The sequence below is a fragment of the Drosophila bipectinata genome, chromosome 2R (assembly GCF_030179905.1).
Source record: "Drosophila bipectinata strain 14024-0381.07 chromosome 2R, DbipHiC1v2, whole genome shotgun sequence".
NCBI lineage: Eukaryota > Metazoa > Arthropoda > Insecta > Diptera > Drosophilidae > Drosophila > Drosophila bipectinata.
The window spans coordinates 7,107,499-7,120,350 of NC_091737.1; the positions used below are offsets into that span (position 1 = coordinate 7,107,499).

The window sequence follows — 12,852 nt, forward strand, 5'->3', positions numbered from 1 at the left end:
TAAATCGTCGTGTCAAAAACGAAAATTAAACAAAAAATAAAAAAAAAAATATTTTAAGAAGCTTTTTGTAGCTAACTGTGATAACGAAAGGCCCGAACTGTTGTGATGATATAAATCAATGAGAAGAAATTCAAGAACTTAAATAAAAAGAAGGGTAAGATGGATTCCCCGTTTAACTTCTGCCGTCAAGTTAACTCAAAAGTAGAGTCTAGACTCTTAACTCTAGCTCCGCCACTGCAAATTCAGGTTTAAGGTTCAAAAAATGAAAACAAAATAAAAACAACCCATAAACAAAAATTTCTCAAAAAAGTTAAATCGTCGTGTCAAAAACGAAAATTAAACAAAAAATAAAAAAAAAAATATTTTAAGAAGCTTTTTGTAGCTAACTGTGATAACGAAAGGCCCGAACTGTTGTGATGAAATAAATCAATGAGAAGAAATTCAAGAACTTAAATCAAAAGAAGGGTAAGATGGATTCCCCGTTTAACTTCTGCCGTCAAGTTAACTCAAAAGTAGAGACGGTTAAGCGTTAGAGCACTTGGGGGAAATCCCATGATGAATACCGAAAAGGAGGAAAGCAGGCCCAGGCAGAGGAGTAGCAGTTGCACTCGCAGATCCGAGTTGACAAGCTTTTCCTTTCCTCTCTTTTGTGGTGGCATTGTCATCCTGCCCGACGCGGTTGCAGCGCAGCTTGCAATTAAGTTTTGTGTGTTTGTGGCTCACATATTGCTGTTTTGCTTCTGTTGTTGTTGTTGATAGTAAACAGCCCGCATTCACAGACAAAAAAAAATATAAATATAAATAAAAAGAAAATAAAATAAATAAGCGATTTGAGACGGATCGCAAACATTAAACGGGAAAAAGAATAAAAAAAAATGATTTTTCATTTAAAATAAAAAATACAACAAAATAATAAAATAAGGAAAAGTAAGAGCTTAAGTCTGCTCTGGTCGGACGCTCGAAGCGTCTGATTTTTGTTTGAGGAAGTCGGCCTTTTATACCGTCAGTCCAAATTCTGGCCAAAACCTAGAAGTAAAGGCCTACTCTAAAATACCACAAAGAACTGACCGATGGTCACATTAAACTTAAAAAGTAATATTTTAAAATCCACAGACAGTCACACGAAAATACAAATATTTACAACCGTAACTCAAGTGGAGTTTTTCGAGTGTACTACTGAACGTTAGGGAGAAGAAGGTGAGGCGAGATATGGTCGGGCTTAATCAGGAAAACAATGGCTGCTGTTACTTCTGCCGGAAATGTGCTGCCACCATGTGAGATTCCTGCTGGCTGGTGGAGCTTTTAGCCCATTTAGTCAGTCAGTTGTTTCAAGCCAGTCGAGTCAAGTCCATCTATTCAAGTCGCAAAAGGCTCCTACTCAGGCACATCCCTATCCTTGAGCGCGTGTGTCCCTGGCTTGAACAATGACAAGTTGGCTCCCAGCTAGGAGCCAGGAGGCAGAAGGCAGGAGCGGAGCGAGGACCGAGCCAGCACGGACCCGACCCGAGCTCATCGTCAGCAGTCAAGCGAAAATCCCATTGAATTTATTTTTATAGTTGTTGTAAAGTTGATTATGTTAATGCGATTTAATTCGCATTGGAGTCGCAGTTTTATGGGGAATTTATGCAGTCCTCTGCCTATGAAATATTGCCAGTGATTTATCCATCCGATCCGGGATGGAGCTGAAGCTGGAGCGATTTAAGTAAATTGAAAAAAGGGCCCAAGGCAGCAAGGGGGATAATGGATAATCCTGTCAAATGGATGGGAGAGCAGAGTGCCGTCAATGAAACGGATCATTCGAATGCACATGCATTCACACAGGGGTGTCGAAGGAGCAGGATGGAAGGAGCAGGATCCATCAGCTCGGCTAATGACTAAGACAAACAAGGAGCATGAAAGCACTAAATGCGATTTTAGCCAGCGACCGGGAGGAGGATACTGGCTTTTAGAACTCGGCACCAGCAACAGCTACAGAAACAGGACCAGAAGCAGAGCAGACAATGGCGATATGGAGGAAAAGTGGGTCACTGACAAGACAATAGCTGGGCATTATCTATGTGTAATGACTTTGACTCCCCATCTGCCATATCATCTGGCGCATGAGCCATCCACACCTAATCCATTAATCAAAGACTCTGGCTCTCCGGCTCTAGTTCCGACCGGCTCACCTTTCCGTCTGGCATTACAGCAATCATGGTGGGGGACTACGGAGTGATTACCATTCAATTGCAGGCTGAAGACAACGCCTAATTAGCAGCAATGACAAATAATTTGCCGGCAAACAAACAAACCAAGCTGGCCCACAACAGACAGCCCAAGAGTATCTGGTAATTAGCCCTCGGCCAGGCCCGAATTATCTCCATTTCCATTACCATTTCCATTTGAAACTTTGTTGTCGGTTTACTGTTCTCTGTTGACTGTTGACTGCGATTAAAACAAACACAATTGCTTGTGATTGCGCAATACTGGCACACTCGAGTGTGCAGGCAACCCATAACTTGCACAAACAGAACTATTATTTGGCCAAAGGGCTCATCTTCGCATTTGTTTTTACTGCCGAGAATCAAAAGTCAAAACCGGAAAATGATGCGTTATGCAAGACAGGGCGGGCTGCAAGGGTCAACCACAAGTAAATCAGAGAAAAGTTGCTTTGCCAAACATCAAGCACACATGCCACAAGTCTGTGCCTTATCGCATTTCAAATGGGATTCCAACTATGCCAGGATGCTTTGTGTAATTTTGGTAAATGAATATTTTCCCTGGCTCCGATAAGATGTTATTTTTGCAAACAGTTTGGCAGAGTGCCATTGATAGTGTTGTGCCTGGCTGAGAGGTTGCTTCGTCCTTGTATTGACACAAGGATTCTGTAGGAAAATGGCTTCCAGGTCGGTAAAATAATTAATTAAATGCGCGTAATTAGCATATGTTGCGTTGGCTTTTTTGTGCCGCAATCAGAGCCATCCATCCGTTCTATGTGTTTTCGCATGCGAGAGTGGGAAGTCCTTTCAACAATTTGTATCCAGCCAGGAGAGCCCTCCACTGCGCCGACTTTAAAGGGTATTCGAAGGGCCCTAGCTCCTTGATTACATAAAAGAAATCGTAAGCATAAATAAACACACAGTTGGCATATGAATTGCCAGGCAACAAAGATAGCAAAGTCCACATTAAACCAACTTTGTGCCGTACAAGGACTTTATACATATCTCTGCGAGTGTGTATGTATGTGTTGGTATGGGTGGGTGAGTGCTCTCTGGAAGTTACAACTTGTGGTGCATACTTTTGTGCGTTGGCCGGAGATCGGGGCGGGACCCCTTCAGGCATTATTAATACGAGTGGCTGCCACTTGAAGCTCTCCTACACGAAGTGCGGAGCCCGGGATCTCCTTTTAATTTTTTGCCCAGCCATCTGTTGACGCCGGGGGAGGCAAGTTTCTGCCGGTAATCAGCATCGACAGTTGGCTAAAAAGTTTGTGGCAGAGTCGCAAGTTGGCTACGATAACTGCGGCAATCCCCAAACAGGACACAAAGCGAAACTCACTCGGAGGACACTTTACTCGGAGGATAGGCTTTAAATCGGGCCGCACTTAAAGAACAGCTTGAATGACAGCTTTTTAATCAGCATTAAGTGCAACAGCGGTTCCCCAGCAGCACACAAGTTAAAGGATAAGGCCTGCGGGGATAAAGGATGCAGCCCCTGCCGGAAGGGCCTACAATGAAATGGATTTTTATTGTTCCAGCGCGGAGGCAAACAAATTGGAAAAGTAAATAAAACAAAGGCAACAGGCGAAGGACGCACGGAGCATGGCCAGGCGGAGGGGCTGGCATCCAGCAAGGAAGCTGGAAGGTGTTGTCGTCAGGCACAAAGGACATAATGAATACGCTTAACTTTTAAGTCACGCTGTGCGAGATAACTTGCTGTGGAATAATGGCGCGAATAACGATGCTGACAAACAACAAGAACAACCAAAGGCAACAACAATGGGCCCGGGACCACAGGGCGTATGGTTTTTCCATAAAGCAGCCACAGTTGCCACACTTACCGCCCGTCCTCCCTACTCTCCTCAGTATCCTAGCGCCTGTGTGCGAGTGTGGGTGTGCGGGTGTGGGTGGGCGGGAGTGTTGGCATTAATGTAAATGAGTCTCATTGAAATGTCAATATGACTTTCAATGCTTCAATGGGGCATGCTCTCAAACCAGACTGCGCAATTAAACCTCGGTGCGATGGCGTTATCCTGCCTCCTGCCGCCTGCTGCCTGCTGGCAGGTCCTCCCACCACCCGCTTTTCCAGCCCACTTCACTTATGGCCGAAAAAGCGAGAAGAGCTTCGCCTTAAATCAATTGGCATACATCCGCGTGGTGACACTGGGCGAGGATGCGAGGGGTGGTGGCGGGTCAGAGGGCGGAGGGGCCACTCAAGAGTGGCCAAAATGTCATTAAACCGTTACGCGCAGTTGCAGCAAATGAGTCATCGGCAAATACTCCCTAACAACCAAATACACACAAGCCGAGACACACATACGGGCTACAGTAAATAATGGCTAAAGAGAATGACAAATGGGTGGGAAGGAAGGACATTAGGCAGGGCCATGTACATTCAAGCTTGCATAGTTTAAAGTTAAATGGGTTTGGAAAATTACAACATTACAATAAACTTTGATCCTTTAATGGGCGGTGCTATAAAGTTTTCTTATAAATAACATAATTGTTGTCCTAATTGGTTTCACTTAAGACCTCAAAATGTAGTATTTATCATATGGTTTGTAATAAATAAATGGTGCAATAAATAAATATTTAACATTTTCAAACAATAATATAAACCATTTAATTTATTTTTAGGATTTTTTTTTTGTGCCACCATATTCTACGAAATCTGTGAAATCAATTTTTTGGAAAACCATCCAAAACTAATATCTACCAAGCCCCAGTGATCAAAGCAAATATTCAATCCTGCCTACAAACTATACACACTAGGTTTGAATTTTGTATTTTATTCATAAACTTTTTCATTAACTTTCTTTTGTGAAAGAGAAAATTCATTGCCGAGCGAAAAACGGTGATGGGCAGCAGAGGATTTCGGTAAATTGGATTTTCCGGCACTAGCTTCCACTGTACGGTGCACACCCACTACCCCACACACACGCACACACAGACAGATAACTAAACTTCCTGGCTCTCTTTCAGGACCTCCAAGCCCCAGCCCCGGTCGCCACAACTTTGTCGATCTGTTCTTGGAAACTGTCAACGCTGGCAAAAATTTTCACGAATTTGTTAGCAAATGCAATCATTTTGTTACGTGGTTTTATTGCAGCGGTTGCCCCCCCCCATCCCCTTTCGGCACTAAGCCCCACCCCTGGCATCCCCTCCCACGGCCCGACACCCCCTTTGGTTCATGGCAGCGATGCAAAGCCAATAACATGAAAATGCTCGTTTATAGATGCCATGCCGTGCAACGGGGCGTATACGTAACCGTGTGCAAATATTGTCTCAATTTGGAGCTGTAGCACCACACTTGGCTCGCCGAGCGCTCGTCGAAGGGCAAATAGAGTCGAGTTGGGTGCAGTCGAGTCTGAGTCTCGCCCCAGCTGGAGATGTAAATTCAGATGCCGATGCAGTAGCTCCACGGAGTGCCACTCCCCGGCAGTCCCCGCCAGTCCGAGCTGCTCCTGTGTGGCTGTGTGCGGGAAATAAACAATTTGTATGCGAATTCTGCCTTTGCCATGCGAGCAAGCCCCATGAATATGAAAATATTCCGGCTCCTTCCCTTTCACTCGTCCTTGCCAGTCCTTGCCTGAGTCGTCCTGCGACTGCATAAGCAAACACTGTGAGGAAATTGAAAGCAAAATATGATGATGTTCGATTGGGAGATTTTGTAAGGCAAAATATTGAAGGGAATCAGAAGGCACTAAACTATTCTCTTCCAGTTCAGTGCCCTGCCGGCTCCCCTCCTCCCCTCCTGCCTAGAAAAAGCCCCAAATATTTGGCTAAACCAGCTGGCCGAAAATTAAAGGCTCATGCAAATGTCCTTATGCACTTCAGTAAGCTCTGCATTTCTCTAAGCCGATTCCGGGGGCAGTGCACCGTGAAACGAAACAGACAAAGCCAGGAGTTTCAGGGAGTGTTCACTGTACACTACGGTATCCAAATATCAAGAGGATATTATTGTAAACTCGGATTATTTTGGGCAGACTTCGCCCTACTGGAAAATCAGAATGTAAAGCCTGAAAGCATCCGAAATTAAAGGTCTTCCCAGTGCACACCCCAACCTCGCACACGTACTCCGCTCTCTCAGGATATCCTGATAATGATAATTTAAAAAAATAACTCCGGCAAACATGGCCAACAATATACGAATTTCGCATTTAATTAATGCAAGAACATTTGCCAACATCGCTGGCAAACCTCCTTTGTGGGCGAAACTCCACTTCAGACATGACTCCGGGCGATGGCGGATGAATGGATGCATGGATGGATGTATGGAGGGATGCATGGACGGATGGATGGATGTATGGCCCGATGGAGTCCCTGGGGAGCGGACTTGTTGAAGAGCTGGGCGCGAGCTGTCAAAGCGCTGCGGGCCAAAATGGCTGCCGCCTCTGTCTGCATTTGTATTAATGGAGGCGATGGAGATGCTCCTCCGGGACAAGGACTCGCTGCAAATGGGGTTGCTTATATGCAGTTATTCGACTGCCTTTGGCACTTTCAAGTGCACGGGCATGTGTGCATGAAGAGGCTCTTTGCACAGGATTTCTCACTCCTGGCGGCCAGGCTGCCGGCTTCTCTTGTTGTGGCATCCGTGTGCATGGGGCAGGCAGCAGCAAGCACTTGCATTTATTTTGCAATTACTCTGCTCGGGCGTGAGGCCTTCAACGCTGCCAACGTCTTTCGCAAACTCTGTGAATATAATTCCGTCTAATCAACACTTTAAGTGAACTCAATTTTTTATGGATCCGCCAGCAAAGTGCCTACTCTGCTGACCAATTAGCAACGTCTGCAGGCCAAACTGGGGCGGAACGAAAGGCTGCACGGAAAGAACAAGGTCTAACTGACAGTTGGCTTAGAATGCAACTATTTTTGCTGCCCTAAATTATGAATTTAGTTCAAGCCAAATGCCCCTTTGTCTTTGGATTAAATAAGGATAAACAACACTTACTTGCCACAAAGTGCACTCCAAACAGATCTCGTATGTTTATCCCCTTTACTTGCAATCTTGGTTTAAAAATTATTTCTCTCTGTTGGGAAATTGAAAGCTTAGCAGACCAGAACGCGAAAATGTCAAGCAGAGCTCCGGCTCTCATTATGAACGAGAGTGCCAGGAGGTCGGGACAGGTCTGGAAGGTCGCTTTAAGCTTCCTGGGTTGCAAGATGCTGGGACGGCATTGATGAATTTTGCACTGCCGGGCATGACAAGACCGACAATTAGCCGCCCGGGGAAAGTGGCCGTAATTGGGCAACAGGGCCAGCAGTGCGGCATGACGAGGCCAAAATAGGCAGGCGTGGCAGGGTGGCCGCCCGGCATTCGTAATGACCAATCGTAAAGGTGGAACAAAGTCGCAGCCAAAGTGGCAATAGTTTCCGCAACTGCAGTTGCAGCTGCAAAAGTCAAAGTGCAACATCAGCAGCAGCATCACCGTCATTGCCACCAAAGTGTTGGGGAAAATTTGCATTCTTGTCTTTGACTTTCGTTTTGCCTTTTCATCGCCTTTCCTTGGCGATTCCAGCTCTAAAAAGTGGAAGAGTGGACGCGAAAACACGGAGAATGCAAAAAACTGTGGGCCCATAAACTACTTTTGGCCAGGCCCCCCCGACCGTGCCACTGGCCACCGAGCGTGTCAACCAGTCAAACTAGTTGCTCCTGGTGGACTGCAAATGCTGATTGCTCTCCCAGCTGCAACTGCAACACCGAAAGCAGCTCCGCCACCGCCGCCACCAGCAATTGATTGAAAGAGCTCTGGGCTTGGGGTTTACCGTTTGCTGGTTTGGTTTCTAAAAAAATGCAGCCTTTATTTTTGCCATTTATGCCTTGAACCTTGGTCCGAACCCCCTAGTACCCCCAGAACCCCTCGAAGAGTTCTGGGCGCCCTTGAAGGCCAGAAGCTGGAAAACTCGGCTGCGGTGAATGGAAAACACTAAAAATATCTAATTTTATCTCCCATCGTGCCGTTCACGCCCAAATTGAATACCGACCATTGGCCACTACCCGAGGCTTATGTAATCCGGGAAACTAGTTTCCCAAATAGCCACTGCCAACTTTTTCGTTAATAGAGGTTTGTCCGTATTAATATGCCGTATTGACCGAGGAAAGTTTAATCAACTTTTCACTAGCTGGCCAAAAGTTTGACCCACAAAACCCTAGACGAGATGCAACGAGAATCATTTTCGCCATTTTGATTAGAAGTGGCTGTCGCTTCGGGTCGAGGATTGGGAATTGCATGAAATGGTCGAATAAATGGTTTGTTTAATGTCGGACTTGTTGCCGCATCACTCACTCCATTTTGCGAGCACGTACCGGGTCGAGGCTCCTCGCACGTACACCCAGATAAGTGAGGGATAGATGCCGGATAAGGACTCGTACATAAAGTTGTAACGGCCAGGACCTCTTTAAAATGAGAAACCCTGGCAGCGTTGATGGCCCTTTCGGACGAGCACTTGGCGAATATTTCTCCTAAATTGCGGGAATATAAAACACATTTTGCCAGCCCAGTTCAGTCGGCAGCCGGGACCTCCGACAATTTGATAGAGATTCCATTCATCCGCCAGCAAAAAATGGAATAAACTCGTTCTCGATTTCAGTTTCTCTCGGGCAATTGCAAACGTTTTCGCACTCGTCGCCGCAACATCCCAGCCGCAGAGAGGGGAGGGGCGGTTTGGACCACAGAAGCAAATTAAAACATTTGCCAAACACAACCAGCCCAGTTTAATGCATTGGCCGGACGGAGCCCCATTCGCCACCCGCTGTCATGTTGATAACTTAACTTGCCAGACTGGCCTCTGTCAGCTGGCCCTACAATTAATCACATTTAATTTATCAATTGTTTTGGCCAAATACCAATGGATTAGGCCCGACAATAGAAGCCAAAATCTGTCGTAATTACTGTCCAGTGGGAGAGCAGGCCGGTCAGAGCCAGTTAATTAAAATGCTTTTGTTGGGTAATTAAGAGAAATATTCTGTAAAATTTGGTATTAGCTCGTTTTATTAGAGGATTCTAATGTTATGTCAGTTCTCAGAGTATAATCTCGTAGTTCTTGGACAATCACTTTGTGAATAAGCGACACTCACTCCACACACTAGCTTATTCGAATTTCGAATGCCGGGGAATGTTCGGCGCTAACTGATCGCACAAACAGAAAACAGTTTATCGAGTGTTTGGAGCTGGAAAAACGTGTGTGCCACATGAGGCTGGCGCGGTTGTTTTAGTGGCATGCTAGTATGAGGCAGACACTAACTGTTGTTCGAATTTGTCTATGGTCAGTGACCCAAAGCCACTGCGCAGAGACTTGGCTCTAAGGCGGGGCCCAACCGGCAAAACAAACATGTTTTAAGGCAACAAAAACAGAAAAAGGCACTTGGGGAAAAGAAACCCCGGAGATGTGCTCTCCTTGGGAAGCAAAGTGGCAGAAGGGGCGGAAAACCCAGAGAAAAGAAACACATTAACTCTGGTCAGAACATCATGGCCAAGATCGCTCGTTAGCAGCTGGTCAGGGGGCAGGGAGGGGTTCGGAGGTGGAGTGTTTGCGTGCCGAATGCCATAAAGTCGGAATGATCGCTGAACGCACACAGAACCGAGCACATAAACTATAATTTGAGAGCCTCAAACGCGGATCGCAATTAACTTCTGCCGATCGTCGAGTTCGCTGCTTGAGTCTTTTGTTTCCCGAGATCTTGAGATCTCGAGATCGGTCGCGCCATTAGAAAGACTACCGAAATTAATTCAAATACTCTCTCCTAAGCCTAGGGCGGTTGAAAATTATTCAGACATTTACTTATGCGTGTGAAGTCAACGCGGCTCCCACAGAAATTATGAAATTATATTCACTTACCTTGCTCAGTCTGAGATTCCTTTGAGTTGCCCGGCGCTGAGCTGGAAAGAAAAGAGAAAAGAGGAGCTTAATACAAAAAGACACAATTACACATCACCATGCTACCATCCCCATCAAAAATAATCCATGAAGGCATCGAGCAATCCCCCCTTAATCAGATTTTTCCGGCACTTGGCTGGCAGGATGCGGAAGGATAAAAATGCACTCAGGTCCGGAGTGGGCGAAGCTTTCGGAATTTAAAATTAATGCCGGAGCTTCAGGTTCCATTTAAAGTGGCCGAAGAGCGGATCAAAGGCCATCCCGTATCTGCATCCCATATCCCGTGTCCCACAATATATCAAGCGCTAATTAAGCCAGACTGAGTCGAAAACTTTTACTGAAACTAGGAACTAAAACTAAGAGGCGAGGCGGCGGCGAAATTAAATTAAGCGCTACTGTGGGAAAATGTCTTGGAGCGTAAAGCGAAAAGAACACTTCCAGGCTCCCCTAAGAAGTGGTTTCCCTCCCTGCAGGTCGGGGTATAAGCGCTGGGGGTGGTTAGCCAAGCGTTGAAGTTTCCCAAGCCGAAGCCCTGGGCCAGGGCCAGACATGTGTCAAGGTTATACTCCTCCGACAATTAATTCGAGGCGATGGGGGAGAAACACTTCGTTTAAGCCACTAACAGGCCGGGGCATATGCCTCTTTGGCTATTCGAGTTTTTTCAGTTTGGATAGTGGGGAAACTACTAAGGGGGAAAATCTCTATAAAACCTGGGCCAAGAACTCGTAAGTGGAAATGCTGGAATTTTTATTGCCTCGGGCCATACACACACGCACATGTACGCCCTACGTAGGCTACCAGAAGTGTAAATCACATTAAATCAAGGAATTCCAGGGCAGCTTTTCCAGCTTCGGGTCCTGCCACAGACAGATTTTGTGGATCTGGAGCTGCTGCTGGCATAGTTTATCAATTATCAGCCCGGGCCCATCGCCCTGGCCTCTGCCGGAATCGATTACACAAACAGGCTCCGCAGGACACGACAGGATGATGGGAATTCGAGTACCCAAAACCAAAAAAGAATTGAATTTATTTTCCATCAATATTCCCTTCTATCCCATCACACTCCCCATTCGAAGTCCCGCCCCGAGCCGTGTGTGTGGCAGTCCCCTCGGGCTTTTCCGGACTCTCTACGGAAAAAGGCTTGAGAGCGTCCGTTGGCAATTTAATTTTCCATGAAATGCGAAATGTTTCCTCATCTCGTCCAGCGTATTATGGCTTTGCATATTTGTATTTATAAATTGCTGAAGCGAAATAGCCACCAAGTGAGCCAGTGCGCGGGGAAGTTTTCATTTACAATTTCAATTGAATCCTTTATCCCGGGTCACGCATACGGCTCATAGTTAAAGGATCTGGCACAAGAGTTATTTATGTTTACATTATAAATGAGAGCTGCGGTTGAGGTCGTTTCGTTATTATGGCCCCGAGAGCTCTGGCAATCGTTAAACATTTTTTATTTAATTTCACCTTACCGGAATGTTGCACTCCCGTATTTGCCCTCAAATAGCCCGAGATCAACGGTCAGGATAAAAATTATTTTTTAATTATGTTTTATATTCCAGAGAAAAGGCTCTACATGAAGGTTTTTAAATACAATTTCAATATTTCAGTGTTGAAGCCCAACTGAAGAATGTTAATTAAAATAAGATTGAGAAAGTGGCGCATAAACGTTGCCGGTTTGATTAACTTACTTGACCCTTAACCCTGGCGTCACTCCCTTGGAATCCCCCTCGAAAAGCATTTAGACGAGGCCCACGTGACTGCCAGTTGATCCTGCAGTTTAAGACGAACATCACGTAGCTGGCCAAATACTTTTCAAAATATTTTTACTAGGTCGCCTGGTGCCATAAAACGCGAATAAAATAAAACACATTTTCCTCGACGTCTGGAACGTGACATAAATTAAATTTTTCGCCATTAATGGCAAATATTATGAGCAGATATGAGAGCAGTTCACAACTTGTTAACTGGCAACTTTTCGCCCGGGAAAAGTATTTCAATTTACAATGCCAGGAAGGGGGACAGAGGACTCAGGACGAAAGCTGAAACTTCGAGCAAGTTTGAATCGACGATTGTTGTCGACTAAACTATTTGATTATTTCGCAAAGTACAGACTACCTTAAAAATAGTGCTGCAAAATGCTTGACTCTATAGTTTATTGATTTCAGGCATGAATTTTTCACTAAGCTGCCAGCGAGTGCAAATTGTTCGAGGGGGAATCGCAAAACTAATCCTGAGAAGCAGCGCAATCTGGTAAATAGGCACTCTTCAGTGCTTCGACTTCTCGGCCCTGCGACCAGGATGAACCATCCGCCGGATGGCCCATAAAGGACGAATAAAGTCGGTCGTAACTGCTGCAACAGCAGAACAATTGCAACACTATCTAAACAGGCAACCCATTCAGCTTCCTCAGGCGTGAAGGAGATACAATTTTAAGGGTTCTGGGCTAAGACAGGACTGCCCCGTCCTCCGAAGCCCAACCCTTCTTGACCGACTTGTGCTGACCAGAAAAAAATGAAGCAAGCTCCCGCTTTACGAGTGCAGATAGAAAAAAAAAATATTTTTTAAGAAAATATATGTTTCTTAAATATAAATGATTGAAATGAATTAACAAAGTAAACAAAAAAATTTATGCAATCATGCCTTGCTAGAATTATAATCTTTTCAATATTTAAGCCGATACTCTCATAATTATAGGAATTATCTTTTTCGCAGTGCCTGTCCTATTTCATCAGCATCAGCTTAGAGCCAGGCATTTTGCCATTTTCCCCTAGTCGCT

The 12,852-nt window shown here is 45.3% G+C and overlaps 1 protein-coding gene across 2 annotated transcripts in view; it reads right to left on the reverse strand.

Annotated features, from left to right (window-relative positions):
* The window catches only part of stan (Protocadherin-like wing polarity protein stan), a 49,647-nt gene that overhangs the window by 22,032 nt on the left and 14,763 nt on the right, over nt 1-12,852 (reverse strand). For both annotated transcript variants that reach the window (XR_011442556.1, XM_017251164.3), the window contains exon 2: nt 10,038-10,078. The gene's annotated coding sequence lies outside the window, so the exon portion shown is untranslated. The remainder of the gene's footprint in view (nt 1-10,037; nt 10,079-12,852) is intronic.